We start from the raw sequence: 16012 nt of genomic DNA, 5'->3' as shown, positions 1-16012 counted from the left end.
TTATTTTCATCTGCAAATGTCCAGGATTTTAAAAAAGGAAGTTCAGGCAAGCCACAAACTCATGAAATCTGTGTTCGGTTAAAATTTATATGTGGTGGAATACCAGGCTAACATACCACAGTCACAGAAATTGGAGATGGAGAAAAAAAGTCTTAGTTCATCTCCCAATGAATTCAGAAAACACAAAAACAGTCTAGCCTTGTCTTTTACACACATGCACCAAGATCTCTTTTTGTTTCAAGTGCTCCCTTCTTTGTCAGATATAGCTGTTATAAATGGAAATGGCTATACTTATTAGGTAAGTATAATAAATTCCATTTATAACAGCTATATCGAACATATTTTAGGTAAAACGCAAAATGCCAAGAGAATAGCGTAGATATGCCCTGAAACACAAGTACAGCCAAAGTACTAACTCTAAAGCATGTGTAATTTGTTTTGAACTGTTAGGAATTTTGTTGTATTTGGCTTCTTTAGACTCAGGTAGTTGGTACATAACCTTGGGCTTCCTGAGGTTTGAATTTAATGCACAATTTGTCTTGATTTTATAAGTCAATCTGTAAATTTCCCTGCCTGTTTAGTTAGGCATGGAGTTTACAATAGGTAATGGCATACAAAAATTCTTAAATTCACTTTATTGAAGTCTTGAGAATATATTGACCTGTTTGGGGACTACAAGCATAGTGTTAAAGGGTCCTACTTTACCACGCTGTACATCGCTTCATAAAATCAATGGAGTACAATAGAGTTTGAACTCATGATATACAAGTGACTTAAGAATGGCAAAGAGTTTTTTCAGATTTTTAAATCCCTCCCCATTTCCCGCCCCAGTCTTCTTAGTACAGCACTCAGGAAAACAGCATGCTAACAAAGTTGAATGTTAAATCAGTAAGAGATCAATATAGATTTTGGCACTCTATTTTCAGGCCAAGTTTTAAGTCTATTCAAAGGTTTAGTAGTGAGTCTTTATAGATAAGATAGAGACCTACCACAGACAGCAAATATTGACTAAAATTTTTATATTTCATTACCAGGCGATCAACAATGAATTCCTGGAATATCGCTAATATACACCAGTGCTGTGGAAGATACATATCTCCACTGATCAGGATGGAGTAAAGTGTTATATTTAAGTCATCTAACCACATAGAACATCATCTTTCTCATTAAAAGAAAAAAGATGTGATAAAATACCTGGTTTTCTACCTGAAAGAGTGATTATGTATTAAACTCATGAAAATTTACACATGATTTATTTAGATGTTTTAAAATTATTCTTTCAAAAAAACAAAAAGATGTTGTTTAAATAGTTGACTTTTGGAGTATAGTAATAAAGTGATTATACAGTCAACGAGCAACTGAAATGTTAGACATGGAGGTACAATGAAAAGTGATCCAGCATTTCTGTGGAATGTGAGTCAACAATAGCAATAAATCATTCATCTTAGTACTGAATAACTAGGTGTGGAGAAATATTGGTAGGAAAGTGTCAGAACAATGCAACTGGCTCTGCAAACAGCACTTTTAGCCTGCAAGTATAAGAGAACAAGGAATCTTCTTTGTTTACATGAACACAAACCAAGACTTCCACCCTACAGACAGCCTTTGTGAGGGAGGCAAGCGCTGTGCCCTGGGCCAAATCCTATGTTAAGTGTGTTGCATATGTTGCTTCGCATAATTCTCCCCAAAACACTGAAGTATCATGCCTCCCTGTTTACCGGATAAGAAAACTGACAGCTAAAGAGATGTAGCCTCCAAGGGCTAGATGACTGGAAGAGGAATAGGTGGGATCCAAATTCCATAATCTCAGCCCTCAAACATTTTGCTTTCCTCCATTTTAAGGCCCAAATCCTAGTTCTTATTTAAAAAAAAAAAAAAAAAAAAGCCTATTGAAACTATTATAAAACAAAAGATAAGTTAGCAATATATTTCTTGTACGAGGTTGAATACTGTGCCCTGTAAAATTTATGTCCATCTGGAACCCAAAATGTGGCCTTATTTGAAATAGGGTCATTGCAAATGTAATCAGTTAAGATTGAGGTCATACTGGAGTAGGGTGGGTCCTAAACCCAATATGGCGGCTGTCCTTATAGCAAAAAGAAGAGACAGGGACGCACAGGGACGGGTGGGGAGGAGCTCTGTGATGATAGAGGCAAAGATAAGAGTTATGCTATCGTGAGCCAAGGAACCAATGCCAAGGATAGCTAGCAACCACCAGAAGTTAGGGGAGAGGCATGGAACAAAATCATCCTCTGAGTTTCCAAAAATCAGTACTACTGACATTTTGATTTTGGAGTTCCAGACTCCTGAATTTGAAAGAACAAATTTATGTTGTTTTAAGTCACCCAGTCTGTGGCACTTTGTTATAATAGCCCTAGGAAATCAATACATTTCTGTACCTACATATATTCTATAAGGAAATAAACAGTCTCTGTATAATCCAATAAAAATATACTTATTTTATAGTAGTATACTTATTTTATAGTAGTATACTATATATGCCAGGTATTTAACAAATGTTATTTTGTTTACACATCATAATCTTATGATGTAAGTTCTATCTTCATTTTACAGAAAAGGCAACAAACTCAGAGGATTAAGTGATTTGCCCCAGATGAAATAGCTCATAGCAAAGTCAATATGAGGCCTGTGTCTCTCAGTCCTGGGCCTCTTATCCCTTTGATTTGGATCTTGTGCCCTAACTTTTCCTAGGAGATCCTTCCCAATTGATTTCATCTTTGCCCACTTGCATCTTCAGTCTTTCCTTCTTTTTTTTTTTTTTTTTTTTTTGAGACAGAGTCTTGCTCTGTTGCCCAGGCTGGAGTGTAGTGGCACGATCTCAGCTCACTGCAAGCTCCACCTCCCGGGTTCACACCATTTTCCTGCCTCAGCCTCCCGAGTAGCTGGTACTACAAGCACCCGCCACCACCCCCGGCTAATTTTTTGTATTTTTAGTAGAGACGGGGTTTCACCGTGTTAGCCAGCATGGTCTTGATCTCCTGACCTCGTGATCCACCCACCTCGGCCTCCCAAAGTGCTGGGATTACAGGCGTGAGCCACCTTGCCTGGCCTCAGTCTTTCCTTCTTTACTGCATCCCTCTCTCCCTATAAAAGTACTCGTTCCAACCTAAAATTTCTCTCCCTTTGCCCATTATCATTGAGCTAGATATCTGAAATAGAGTCCAAGCATTAAACTAACCTTCCCTCCCTCCCTCCCTCCCTTCCTTCCTTCCTTCCTTTCTCCCTCCCTCCCTTCCTTCCTTCCTGGCCAGTCTGGTCTCGAACTCCTGACCTCAGGTGATCCACCCGCCTTGGCCCCCCAAAGTGCTAGGATTACAGGCATGAGCCACCACGCCCGGCCTAAACTTTCAAATATGACTTTTTCTGTGGACACTTCACTGCATCCAAATTAGGCTACTCTCCGCACCTTTTTCTCTTTTGTTTTTGTCATGCTTTGTGTTTCTTTTCTCTTTTTCTTTTTTTTTTTTTGAGACGGAGTCTGGCTCTGTCACCCAGGCTGGAGTGCAGGGGCACAATCTTGGCTCGCTGTAACCTCTGCCTCCTGGGTTCAAGCAATTCTCCTGCCTCAGCCTCCTGAGTAGCTGGGATTACAGGCATATGCCATCATGCCCAGCTAATTTTCTGTTTTTAGTAGAGATGGGGGTTTCACCATGTTGGCCAGGCTGGTCTCGAACTCCTGACCTCAGGTGATCCGCCCGTCTCAGCCTCCCAAAGTGCTGGGATTACAGACGGGAGCCACCATGCCCGGCCTTGTGTTTCTTTTCTTTAGAAAACAAATCTGCTGGGTTTGTTCCAATTTTCCTTAATTGAAGTCCTACAAGTTCTTCAGGGTTAAATCAATCATTCCAGATCAGTTCAACAAATATTTGTTGAGTACTTAAACTACTTTTGTGTCCCAGGCTTTGTTGTGCATACTAGGGATAAAATCAGGAATCAGACATGTCACTACCCTTGAATATAATGCTTATTCATTAAATTTAATTAATTAAATTTTCTTATAAATTAATTGAATTTTCTCTATAAGCATTTCCTGATTCCTACCAACTGAAGTGATTTTAGTCATGTTTCAGGGATCTGGACATTTTCCTGTTATCATAGCCTTTTCATCACCATAGCATTTAATGCCTCCCTTGTGGGCCATAATACATTCATCCTGGTCTGACAGTTTCTTGAGCACATATGGAATCCTGCAGAAATAAAAACTCCTTGAATGAAGAAACTTGTTCTTTCCCATTTTGGTGTCTTCTCCAGAGTCTAGAAATATTTAATCATATTCAATTGAGTATGAAAATCATGAGATATTAAAAAGCATGCATGAGTGAGAACTTAAAACCAGTATGGCTCCAGAAACGAAAGTTGTAATGAAGAAAAAGAATATGTGAAAAATATTTACCTGGAAAAGTGAAAAAGAAAAACTGAGGTGAATTCAGGAATTAATTACGGCAAGTACTAAGATGGCAGTTTATGAAACTTGGCCTAAGTTAAGGGTAGAAACTAGGTTACCTTCCAAGTCTGAAAAGCTGTGCTCTGTAACTACACTCTCTAACCTGGGATTTATCTGACTCTATAGAATGTAAACTTCATGAGGGTAGGAAGTTTTAACTGCTTTCTTCACTGCTATATTTTCAATATTGTACTTGATGAATCAGCAAAATTCCACGCTAACAACACTAGTGTAGTAAAGAAGATCTTAATCTTATCAGGATCAGCTCATGATTCCTGGTTAGCACACCTGTCTCTATTTGTGGTGGGATTAGCTTCTGCCCTCAGATGGAAGCATTTAAAGCTAATCCTGGTGGAGACAGAATGTGGCTAAATTTAGAGTGTATCTTCTCAAGTGTGTTTCCTATTTGATTACTGATTGTTTGGATGGTGTTCATTACCCCTTGCCAATACTTTGTTTTAACTTCAGGTATCTGCCTGTGGCCTTCTTTCTTTCTGGCTTCCTATTTCTTCCATTTCTCTGCTTTCTGACCCTTGCTGGATTTCAGACCACTACGTTTTTCAGCCTTCTGACTCTTGCTGGACTGACCTGGTTTTGGTATGCATTTTTCTTTTGATCCTTTGTTCTATTTTGACCACTTCTTGGTATAGACCAATATAATGCTTTTTAGTTTTCATTCTCTACATTAGTTCTTTTAGGCCTTCCTTAATTCTCCAATTAATTAACTAATCATTTACTTAATTAACTTTATTATCTAATTCTTAATTAGTTCTCCTAGGCCTACCTAATCTACTGCCATTCTTGGAACTCAAATAGCACCAAGTGGAAAGCTAACAGCCAAAGTTATAGAAAATAGAATCATAGACCGGGCACGGTGGCTCACGCTTGTAATCCCAGCACTCTGGGAGGCCGAGGCGGGCAGATCACGAGGTCAGGAGATCGAGACCACGGTGAAACCCCATCTTTACTAAAAATACAAAAAATTAGCCGGGCGTGGTGGCGGGCGCCTGTGGTCCCAGCTACTCGGAGAGGCTGAGGCAGGAGGATGGCGTGAACCCGGGAGACGGAGCTTGCAGTGAGCCGAGATCGCGCCACTGCACTCCAGCCTGGGTGACAGAGTGAGACTCCGTCTCAAAAAAAAAAAAAAAAAAAAAAAGAAAAAAGAATCATAGTAAATCAAAAAATTGTTAGTTTTGAAAACTTGTGTGAACAAAATTGGCATTCTCCTTGCTTAGAGGAAATGATGGATTAGAATGTCGGAGATATCAAATGTATAAAATTCAAATATTGAGTGTGGTAAAACATTTATTCAGTACAATGCTCATTCAAAAATTTTCCCAGGATCTCCTTGGGCACATGTGCTGGTTGAAAAAACATTACTGATCATAAATGCTGCATCAGCCTAATATCCCAGCCAAAACATATATTTTTGCAAGAACCCATAAGTCTAAAAAAGGCATACACTTTTGAGAGTATGAATACCTTCCTAACCCTCATATGTCTGGCAAACCTGAGAAAAATAACATAGGAATACGAGTAATAGATTCTTTATATTGTGTACAAAAATAACAGAGATAGCAACATATGTGGAACATTCAGACATCCCTATATTGTGGTGATTCTTACCCAGGCTACTTGACTAAATTGATTGACCAAATGGCATGAAGAAGACCTTCTGGTATTGTGAGAAATTAAAAGAGATAATGGTGATCTTTAGATGGTTTTCTAATGAAGAACAAATTAGATATAAATAATTCAAGTGAATAAAAGAGATCCTATTTAGTAATACTTCTCTTTAAATAAAAAATGTGAGACACATTTGGGTTTATCCTTTCCATCCCCACTTTCAACCTTGTTTATGTGCTTATTTAATCAAAAACAGTCTCAGGAATTTTCATAAGAAACCCAAGTGACTCCTAAGCAACAATTATTGTTTACTGGATAAATTAGATGAAATATAAAACTGCTAGTAAACTCTGGGCTGGAATTCTTTAAGTGCGTATTTAAGACTTTGAAATACATGAAATTTTGAATCTTTTTTGAACTCCACTGCTTGAATGGCCTAGTGTTTAGCATTAAACAAATAAATCAGAAATTTTGTATTTGAATATTAGGCTTGGTGATTTTGTTCGTGAACAAAAGTGAAGGTAGTTTAGTATAATGGAAATAGGATGACTTGACTTTACAGGTCATGCAACTTGAGTGTTTAGTCCTGGCTTCTGTCACTAAATCATTTGGCTTTGGTCAAATTATTTTATCAGATTCTTTGTTTAAAAAGTGAGGCATTTAGACTTTAACTTTACAGATATTTCATTTTTGAGACAAACTCTTACTCTGTTGCCCAGGCTGGAGTGCAGTGGTGCAGTCTTGGCTCAATGCAACCTCTGCCTCCTGGGTTCAAGCGATTCTTCTTCCTCAGCCTCCCAAGTAGCTGGGATTACAGGCATGTGCCACCACACCTGGCTAATTTTTGTATATTTTTTGTAGAGATGGGGTTTCTCCATGTTGGCCAGGCTGGTCTCAAACTCCTGACCTCAGGTGATCCACCTACCTCAGCCTCCCAAAGTGCTGGAATTACAGGCATGAGCCACTGCACTAGGCTTTTTTTTTTTTTTTTTTGAGACGGAGTCCCACTCTGTCATCCATACTAGAGTGCAGTGGCATGATCTCTGCTCACTGCAACCTCCAACTCCCAGGTTCAAGCGATTCTCTTGCCTCAGCCTCCTATGTAGCTGGGATTACAGGCATCGACCACCACACCCAGCTAATTTTTTGTATGTTTTTAGTAGAGATGGGGTTTCTCCATCTTGACCAGGCTGGTCTCAAACTCTTGACCTCAGGTGATCTGCCTGCCTTGGCCTCCCAAAGTGCTGGGATTACAGGTGTGAGCCACTGTGTCTGGCCTTGGCTGACTATTTAAGAGGGCTCATAAATTTATTTAATCAAAATGAAATGAATACTTAGTATATGCAGGGATTTTGTTGCACTTTATGAAAAAGAAAAATATAGTACGAAAACATTATGTCCCAAACACAATTAATGTGTGATTAACAACAAAGTATGGAAAACCTTGTTGATCAGTATTCGAGACTTTCATTCTTTCTTTTTGGACCTTAATTTCACTCTCTAGTGAGATCCTGCAAAAATATCATTTCTCTTTTCCAGAGAATCTAGTCCAATTAATGTTATCCTGGGATACTCAGCCTGGTTGTCTAGCACTGCCATGCTTTGCCTGACTTTCATCCGGATAACTAGTCAAGAACGATTGCCAACTCTCTCCTTTTTTACAGTGAGTACCCACACAGGCTATTGTATAAGAATGTTGGATACACTTCTCTGTTGTGCCTCCTGACCTGGCTGCAAGGTGTATTTTATTATTATTCATTATCCTATTACCTCTGCATTCCCCAAACTTGGTATCTAAACAAGAAATGTTTGTGATTAGTTACTCAATGACTATGAGGATTTTAGATTTGTTGAGCCCGTATCACACACAATATTTAAACTATTTTGTGTACTTTTGAAGTCCAGTAAGGTCATAGAAAATATATATTATATATATGTATATATTATATATGTATATATGTGTGTATATTATACATGTATTCTATCTATCTATCTATCTATCTATCTATCTATCTATCTATCTAATCTATCTATCTCTAGGAGGAATGTTAAAAATGAAGTCCAGGCCAGGCGTGGTGGCTCAAGCCTGTAATCCTAGCACTTTGGGAGGCCGAGGCAGATGGATCACTTGAGGTCAGGAGTTCGAAACCAGCCTGGCCAACCTGGTGAAACCCTGTCTCTACTAAAAATACAAAAAAGTTAGCTGGGTGTGGTGGTGGACACCTGTAATCCCAGGTACTTGAGAGGCTGAGGCAGGAGAATAGCTTGACCCCAGGAGGTGGAGGTCAAGTGAGCAGAGATCACGCCACTGCACTCCAGGCTGGGTTACAGAGAGAGACTTCATCTCAATAAAAAAAAAAAAAAAAAGAAATGAAGTCCAATCCGCATCCATTTTACAAATAAGAAAACTAGCATTAAGTGACTCACTGAAGTCCAAAGCAAGTTAGTGATAGAACAAAATGTGCCCCAGTAATAGGTTTTGTTAAAAGTAACCTCAATATGAAAGATCATCTCTGTATCACCTGTTATGTACCAGGAATTGTTGTAGGAACTTTATTTGAATTATCTCATTTAATCCTCATAACATCCTCTCGTGCCTATTTTACAAATTAGGAAACTGGAGTATAGAGAAGAGAGATTTACCCAAGGTTACGTATCTAGGAAACAACAGAGCTAGGATTTGAAACCAGCGAGACCCTAGAGTTCTTGTTGATAGTTGCTTGCTACCTCTTCACCACTGCAGATATAAAACAATCCTTATTATACTTTCAGCCTTGTGTTGTTTCCTTTAATATTTATAGTGAAAATTATTTTATATTTTTATTGAAGCTTTATTTAAATTTTAAATTGTGTTCATAGTTTTGTCTTCAAATATACATATCACATTGGATTTCTGACTTGGCTGAACTCCTAGTCAAATCCTATTTTGCAGAAATATAGTAGTTATAGAGCTATAAAATATGTATGTACTAAACGAATGTTATCTAGGTTAGAATACTACTTTCTTGTAAGTAGCTTTAAAACATGCAATTACTCTATAACACAAGTACAAACATCTGTGGATACAAAATCTCCATTAAAGATTGGAGTACTCATTCTGTGAGTTACTAGGAAAAAACTGAAAAAAAAAAAAAAAAAAGTGGTATACTAACTTGCCAAGAAGTAAATTAGATAAATAATTGTAGGTATGTGCTTTTACATCTGCACCCTTTCTTACTAAAATCAGAGCTACACATTGAAGTTACTTCCTTTTTAAAAGTGTGTAAACCAGCACATATGGAGCTAATTATTTAATTTTCTGCAGAGTTCTAATGACAGTTACTTCTACCAATTTCAGCCAGTCTGCCAGATCTTTGTGTGCGAACTGAAGGATGGCTTCTCTAACTGACCCTTTGTCCTTTCAGAAGAAGCCAATCAGTAGCAGATGCAGTGGGGTGAGTGGTGCATGGTGTGTGTGTGTGTGTTTTGTGTGTGCGTGTGAAGAAAAATGTCTATGGTAATCAACTCATTTGAAAAGTAAAAGAATAGAGTGGGAAGTAAAAAAAGGAAAAATGGGAAGATGTAGAAAGAGAATGAGAACTGGAGTGAGCAAGACAAAGGCAAAGCTATAAAGAGGGAGCTTGGGTGTGAAGGAATTTCAATGACTTCTTTTATTTGCTTACTTTTAGGAAGATCTGTTTTGCAAATTTAATTCCCACACAACAAAATTGCTCCTGGTAAAATGTAACACTAAAGTAATATCAATTTAAATGCATTTAAGGAAGTTGTAATGCTAGAATGACAATCTCATGGGAATAATCGAAATTTTGAAAATACTTTGCTAGTCATTTCATCACACCTCAGCATGAGAGGCAAAGAAGATGGTTAACATATCAATGTTTCTTCATGATTATAGCAAAGGACAACGGAATGTTATTTTTCTTTACATCTCACCTTAAAGTTGACAAAGGAGACCAACCTCTTCCCTTGACGTTTTCAGTCTCATTTATTTTTTTCATCTGATGGCAGCATAATTTATATTAGAAAAGAGAATGGAAGGAAAACTTCAACACAAAGCTACTAAGGAGATGGGTGTATCCTCTACCCCTTTGGAGACAATATTCTTTTATTTTTGATAATTTTTCAATGCTATGTACAGGTTGAGGAAACTTTTCCTAAATTAGCAATGAAGCTCTATAACAACATAATTGTAATCAGAGAGGAGGTGCCCAAAGTGAGAAAAAGAACGTGTACTCTACCTTAAGAATAAGATCAGAGGGAACCACATACTTATACACTCTGAGGAGCATTTTTATGAGTTCAACAAGCACTAGAATTTTATAGTTGAAACCTGCAACATTGTAACATTATCCCAACAGATTGTCTATAACGTCGAAGTGTTTAGTTTGTATATATTCTTACAGGAAGTTATATGGCATAATGGGTGCATTTGATTATAGGAATAGGACAAACAATCTATTTTTATAGAGGCACGTCTAGTAAGTAGAGTCTGCATTTAACAGAAGTAGTTTTATTACACATATTTAAAATTCAAGCATAAAATCCTTTCCACAATCACAAGCATCTTTTCAGCACTTGACTGTTTCCTGTGAAATGTATTTACCCTCATAATAATTCTAGTAAGCAGACCCTGTTAAGATTTGGGTGGATTGAGTCCATCCTGGCTCTTGAGCCAAGATGACAAATTTATAAATCCATTTTAATTACATCATCATTTGGCGAATGTTTTATTTCTGTATCTAAATTTACATGTCTACCTGAATCTAAGATTTTATGTTTATCACAGTTATGGAAAAAACGTCTCTTCCTAAATTGTGAGCAAGTGATCCTAGAAGAATAAAGTGCTTGCTAAGGACCAGCCATGACTTACACTTCTGATGAGAGTAAAAGAGCTGATTTGGTTCCAAGTTATTCACTAAGGTGGCATTTTAATTTTAGATATTCACCTTTGTTTACCTTAATAAATTTAAATGTATGGCGCACATAGTGGGTTTATAATTTAGTCTCTTTTTTTGGAATGGATCAGACATAGTTTTTTGTTTTGTTTTTTTTTTTTTTTTGAGATGGAGTAAGCCTGTTGCCCAGGCTGAGGTGCAGTGGTATGAACTTGGCTCACTGCAACTTCCACTTCCAGGGTTCAAGCAATTCTCCTGCCTCAGCCTCCCAAGAAACTGGGATTACAGGTGCCCACCACCGTGCCTCACTAATTTTTGTATTTTTAGTAAAGACAAGGTTTCACCATGTTGGCCAGACTAGTCTTGAACTCCTGACCTCAAGTGATCCACCCGCCTCAGCCTCCCAAAGTGCTAGGATTACAGGGGTGAGACACTGCATCGGGCCTAGACATAGTTCTTTTTTTTTTTTTTTTTTTTTTTTGAGACGGAGTTTCACTCTGTCGCCCAGGCTGGAGTGCAGTGGCGCAATCTCGGCTCACTGCAAGCTCCGCCTCCCGGGTTCACGCCATTCTCCTGCCTCAGCCTCTCCGAGTAGCTGGGACTACAGGCGCCCGCCACCACGCCAGGCTAATTTTTTGTACTTTTAGTAGAGACGGGGTTTCACCGTGGTCTCGATCTCCTCACCTCGTGATCCGCCCGCCTCGGCCTCCCAAAGTGCTGGGATTACAAGCGTGAGCCACCGAGCCCGGCCAGACATAGTTCTTAATGTTCCATTTAACACCCCTTTAACCTTGAAAGAATTTTGGCCTGGTGCAGTGGCTCATGCCTGTAATCTCAGCACTTTGGGAGGCTGAGATGGGAGAATCACTTGAGTTCAAGAGGTTGAAACCAGCCTAGGCAACATGTTGAGACCTTATCTCTATTTAGATTAAAATAAAATTAAAAGACAGAGAGAGAGAGAGAGAGAGAGAAAGAGAGAGACCTCATCTCTACAAAAAAATAAAAATAAATAAAAAATAGCCAAGTGTTGTGCTTTGTGCTTGTAGTCCCAGCTACTCAGGAGGCTGAGGCAGGAGGATGGCTTGAGCCCAGGAGGCAGAGGTTGCAGTGAGCCATGAACACACCACTGCACCACAGCCTGGGTGACAGAGCAAGACCCTGTCTCAAAAAAAAAAAAAAGTTTTCATGCTTGCTGTACACATTGTGATGAATATCACAAACATCAAAGAGCACTTTTTGCTTTTCATTGTTGTGGGTATTGTTTTTGGTGTGCTCCAAGTTATTTTTGGTGGCCTAAAGTGGATGAGGATTCTTAGATAAATCTTTTTTTTCTCTCACAACTCTATTTCAGGCTTCAATTGTTCATTTCGGTGTCAAGTATAAGTCACTAATGAGGGAGAGAAAGTGATTGAAATTTGGATTGCTCTAAAAGAATGTTATTTAAATAATTTTAAACACTTTCTTTCATACATATCCAAGTGATTTATTTTAAAAAATAGGTAATCTTTTCAAGGCCAGTTTGCTTCAAACATTTCATAACCCTCATAATATTTACCTTTTCTGCCATTTTACTGCCTTGCTTTATTTTTTTCCCCTCTTACTTGAACTACCCTCTAAGTAGCATGGTAAATACTATACTTTCCATTTTTCTTCTTCTTTTTTTTTTTTTTTTTTGAGATGGAGTCTTGCTCTGTCACCCAGGCTGGAGTGCAGTGGCACCATCTCAGCTCACTGCAACCTCCACCTCCCAGGTTCAAGCGATTCTTCTACCTTAGCCTTCCAAGTGACTGGGACTACAGCTGTGCACCACCACGCCTTGCTAATTTTGGTATTTTTAGTAGAGACAGGGTTTCACCATATTGGCCAGGCTGGTCTTGAACTCCTGACCTCGTGATCCTCCAGCCTTGGCCTCCCAAAGTGCTGGGATTACAGGCATGGAATTACAGGTATTACCACCATACCTGGCCATACATTCCATTTTTCTTTTTTTTTTTTGGTACTTTAAGTTTTAGGGTACATGTGCACAATGTGCAGGTTTGTTACATATGTATACATGTGCCATGTTGGTGTGCTGCACCCATTAACTCATCATTTAACATTAGGTATATCTCCTAATACTATCCCTCCCCCCTCCCCCAACTCCACAACAGTCCCTGGTGTGTGATGTTCCCCTTCCTGTGCCCATGTGTTCTCACTGTTCAATTCCCACCTATGAGTGAGAACAGGTGGTGTTTGGTTTTTTTGTCCTTGTGATAGTTTGCTGAAAAGGATGGTTTTCAGCTTCATCCATGTCCCTACAAAGGACATGAACTCATCACTTTTTATGGCTGCGTAGTATTCCATGGCGTATATGTGCCACATTTTCTTAATCCAGTCTATCATTGTTGGACATTTGGGTTGGTTCCAAGTCTTTGTTATTGTGAATAGTGCCACAATACACATACGTGTGCATGTGTCTTTATAGCAGCATGACTTATAATCCTTTGGGTATACACCCAGTAATGGGATGGCTGGGTCAAATGGTATTTCTAGTTCTAGATCCCTGAGGAATCGCCACACTGACTTCCACAATGGTTGAACTAGTTTACAGTCCCACCAACAGTGTAAAAGTGTTCCTATTTCTCCACATCCTCTCCAGCACCTCTTGTTTCCTGACTTTTTAATAATTGCCATTCTAACTGGTGTGAGATGGTATCTCATTGTGGTTTTGATTTGCATTTCTCTGATGGCCAGTGATGATGAGCATTTTTTCATGTGTCTGTTGGCTGCATAAATGTATTCTTTTGAGAACTGTCTGTTCATATCCTTCACCCACTTGTTGATGGGGTAGTTAGTTTCTTTCTTGTAAATTTGTTTGAGTTCATTGTAGATTCTGGATATTAGCCCTTTGTCAGATGAGTAGATTGCAAAAATTTTCTCCCGTTCTGTAGGTTGCCTGTTCACTCTGATGGTAGTTTCTTTTGCTGTGCAGAAGCTCTTTAGTTTAATTAGATCCCATTTGTCAATTTTGGCTTTTGTTGCCATTGCTTTTGGTGTTTTAGACATGAAGTCCTTGCCCGTGCCTATGTCCTGAATGGTATTGCCTAGGTTTTCTTCTAGGGTTTTTATGGTTTTAGGTCTAACATTTAAGTCTTTAATCCATCTTAAATTAATTTTTGTATAAGGTGTAAGGAAGGGATCCAGTTTCAGCTTTCTACATATGGCTAGCCAGTTTTCCCAGCACCATTTATTAAATAGGGAATCCTTTCCCCATATCTTGTTTTTGTCAGGTTTGTCAAAGATCAGATGGTTGTAGATATATGGCATTATTTCTGAGGGCTCTGTTCTGTTCCATTGATCTATATCTCTGTTTTGGTACCAGTACCATGCTGTTTTGGTTACTGTAGCCTTGTAGTATAGTTTGAAGTCAGGTAATGTGATGCCTCCAGCTTTGTTCTTTTGGCTTTGGATTGACTTGGCAATGCGGGCTATTTTTTGGTTCCATATGAACTTTAAAGTAGTTTTTTCCAATTCTGTGAAGAAAGTCATTGGTAGCTTGATGGGCATGGCATTGAATCTATAAATTACCTTGGGCAGTATGGCCATTTTCTTGATACTGATTCTTCCTACCCATGAGCATGGAATGTTCTTCCATTTGTTTGTATCCTCTTTTATTTCATTGAGCAGTGGTTTGTAGTTCTCCTTGAAGAGGTCCTTCACATCCCTCATAAGTTGGATTCCTAGGTATTTTATTCTCTTTGAAGCAATTGTGAATGGGAGTTCACTCATGATTTGGCTCTCTGTTTGTCTGTTATTGGTGTAGAAGAATGCTTGTGATTTTTGCACATTGATTTTGTATCCTGAGACTTTGCTGAAGTTGCTAATCAGCTTAAGGAGATTTTGGGCTGAGACGATGGGGTTTTCTAAATATACAATCATGTCATCTGCAAACAGGGACAATTTGACTTCCTCTTTTCCTAATTGAATACCCTTTATTTCCTTCTCCTGCCTGATTGCCCTGGCCAGAACTTCCAACACTATGTTGAATAGGAGTGGTGAGAGAGGACATCCCTGTCTTGTGCCAGTTTTCAAAGGGAATGCTTCCAGTTTTTGCCCATTCAATATGATATTGGCTGTGGGTTTGTCATAGATAGCTCTTATGATTTTGAGATACGTCTCATCAATACCTAATTTATTGAGAGTTTTTAGCATGAAGGGCAGTTGAATTTTGTCAAAGGCATCTTTTGACATAATCATGTAGTTTTCTGCATCTATTGACATAATCATGTAGTTTTTGTTGTTGGTTCTGTTTATATGCTGGATTATGTTTATTGATTTGCATATGTTGAACCAGCCTTGCATCCCAGGGATGAAGCCCACTTGATCATGGTGGATAAGCTTTTTGATGTGCTGCTGGATTCGGTTTGCCGGTATTTTATTGAAGATTTTTGCATTGATGTTCATCAGGGATATTGGTCTAAAATTCTCTTCTTTTTGTTGTGTCTCTGCCAGGCTTCAGTATCAGGATGATGCTGGCCTCATAAAATGAGTTAGGGAGGATTCCCTCTTTTTCTGTTGATTGGAATAGTTTCAGAAGGAATGGTACCAGCTCCTCCTTGTACCTCTGGTAGAATTCGGCTGTGAATCCGTCTGGTCCTGGACTTTTTTTGGTTGGTAAACTATTAATTATTGCCTCAATTTCAGAGCCTGTCATACATTCCATTTTTCTAACTGGTGAAGATTAGGTCTCCCTGGCCGGGCATGGTGGCTCATGCCTGTAATCCCAGCACTTCGGGAGGCTGAGGCGGGCAGATCACCTGAGGTCAGGAGTTCATGGTCATTCTGACTAACATGGTGAAACCCCATCTCTACTGAAAATACAAAGTTAGCCGGGCATGGTGGCACATGCCTCTAATCCCAGCTACTCTGGAGGCTGAGGCAGTAGAATTGCTTGAACCTGGGTGGTGTAGGTTGCAGTGAGCTGAGATCGTACCATTGCACTCCAGCCTGGGCAACAGGAGCAAAACTCTGTCTCAAAAAAAAAAAA

General features: G+C 38.9%; 1 protein-coding gene across 1 annotated transcript in view; it reads left to right on the top strand.

Annotated features, from left to right (window-relative positions):
• The window catches only part of LOC129481202 (tripartite motif-containing protein 60), an 82903-nt gene extending 81652 nt beyond the window's left edge, over positions 1-1251 (top strand). Inside the window, exon 6 of the transcript XR_008657286.1 lies at positions 1035-1251. The gene's annotated coding sequence lies outside the window, so the exon portion shown is untranslated. The remainder of the gene's footprint in view (positions 1-1034) is intronic.
• Positions 1252-16012: the final 14761 nt, after the last annotated feature.

This window comes from Symphalangus syndactylus, chromosome 4, assembly GCF_028878055.3.
Source record: "Symphalangus syndactylus isolate Jambi chromosome 4, NHGRI_mSymSyn1-v2.1_pri, whole genome shotgun sequence".
NCBI classification, from domain to species: domain Eukaryota; kingdom Metazoa; phylum Chordata; class Mammalia; order Primates; family Hylobatidae; genus Symphalangus; species Symphalangus syndactylus.
This window is presented reverse-complemented; position numbering and strand designations above follow the sequence as displayed.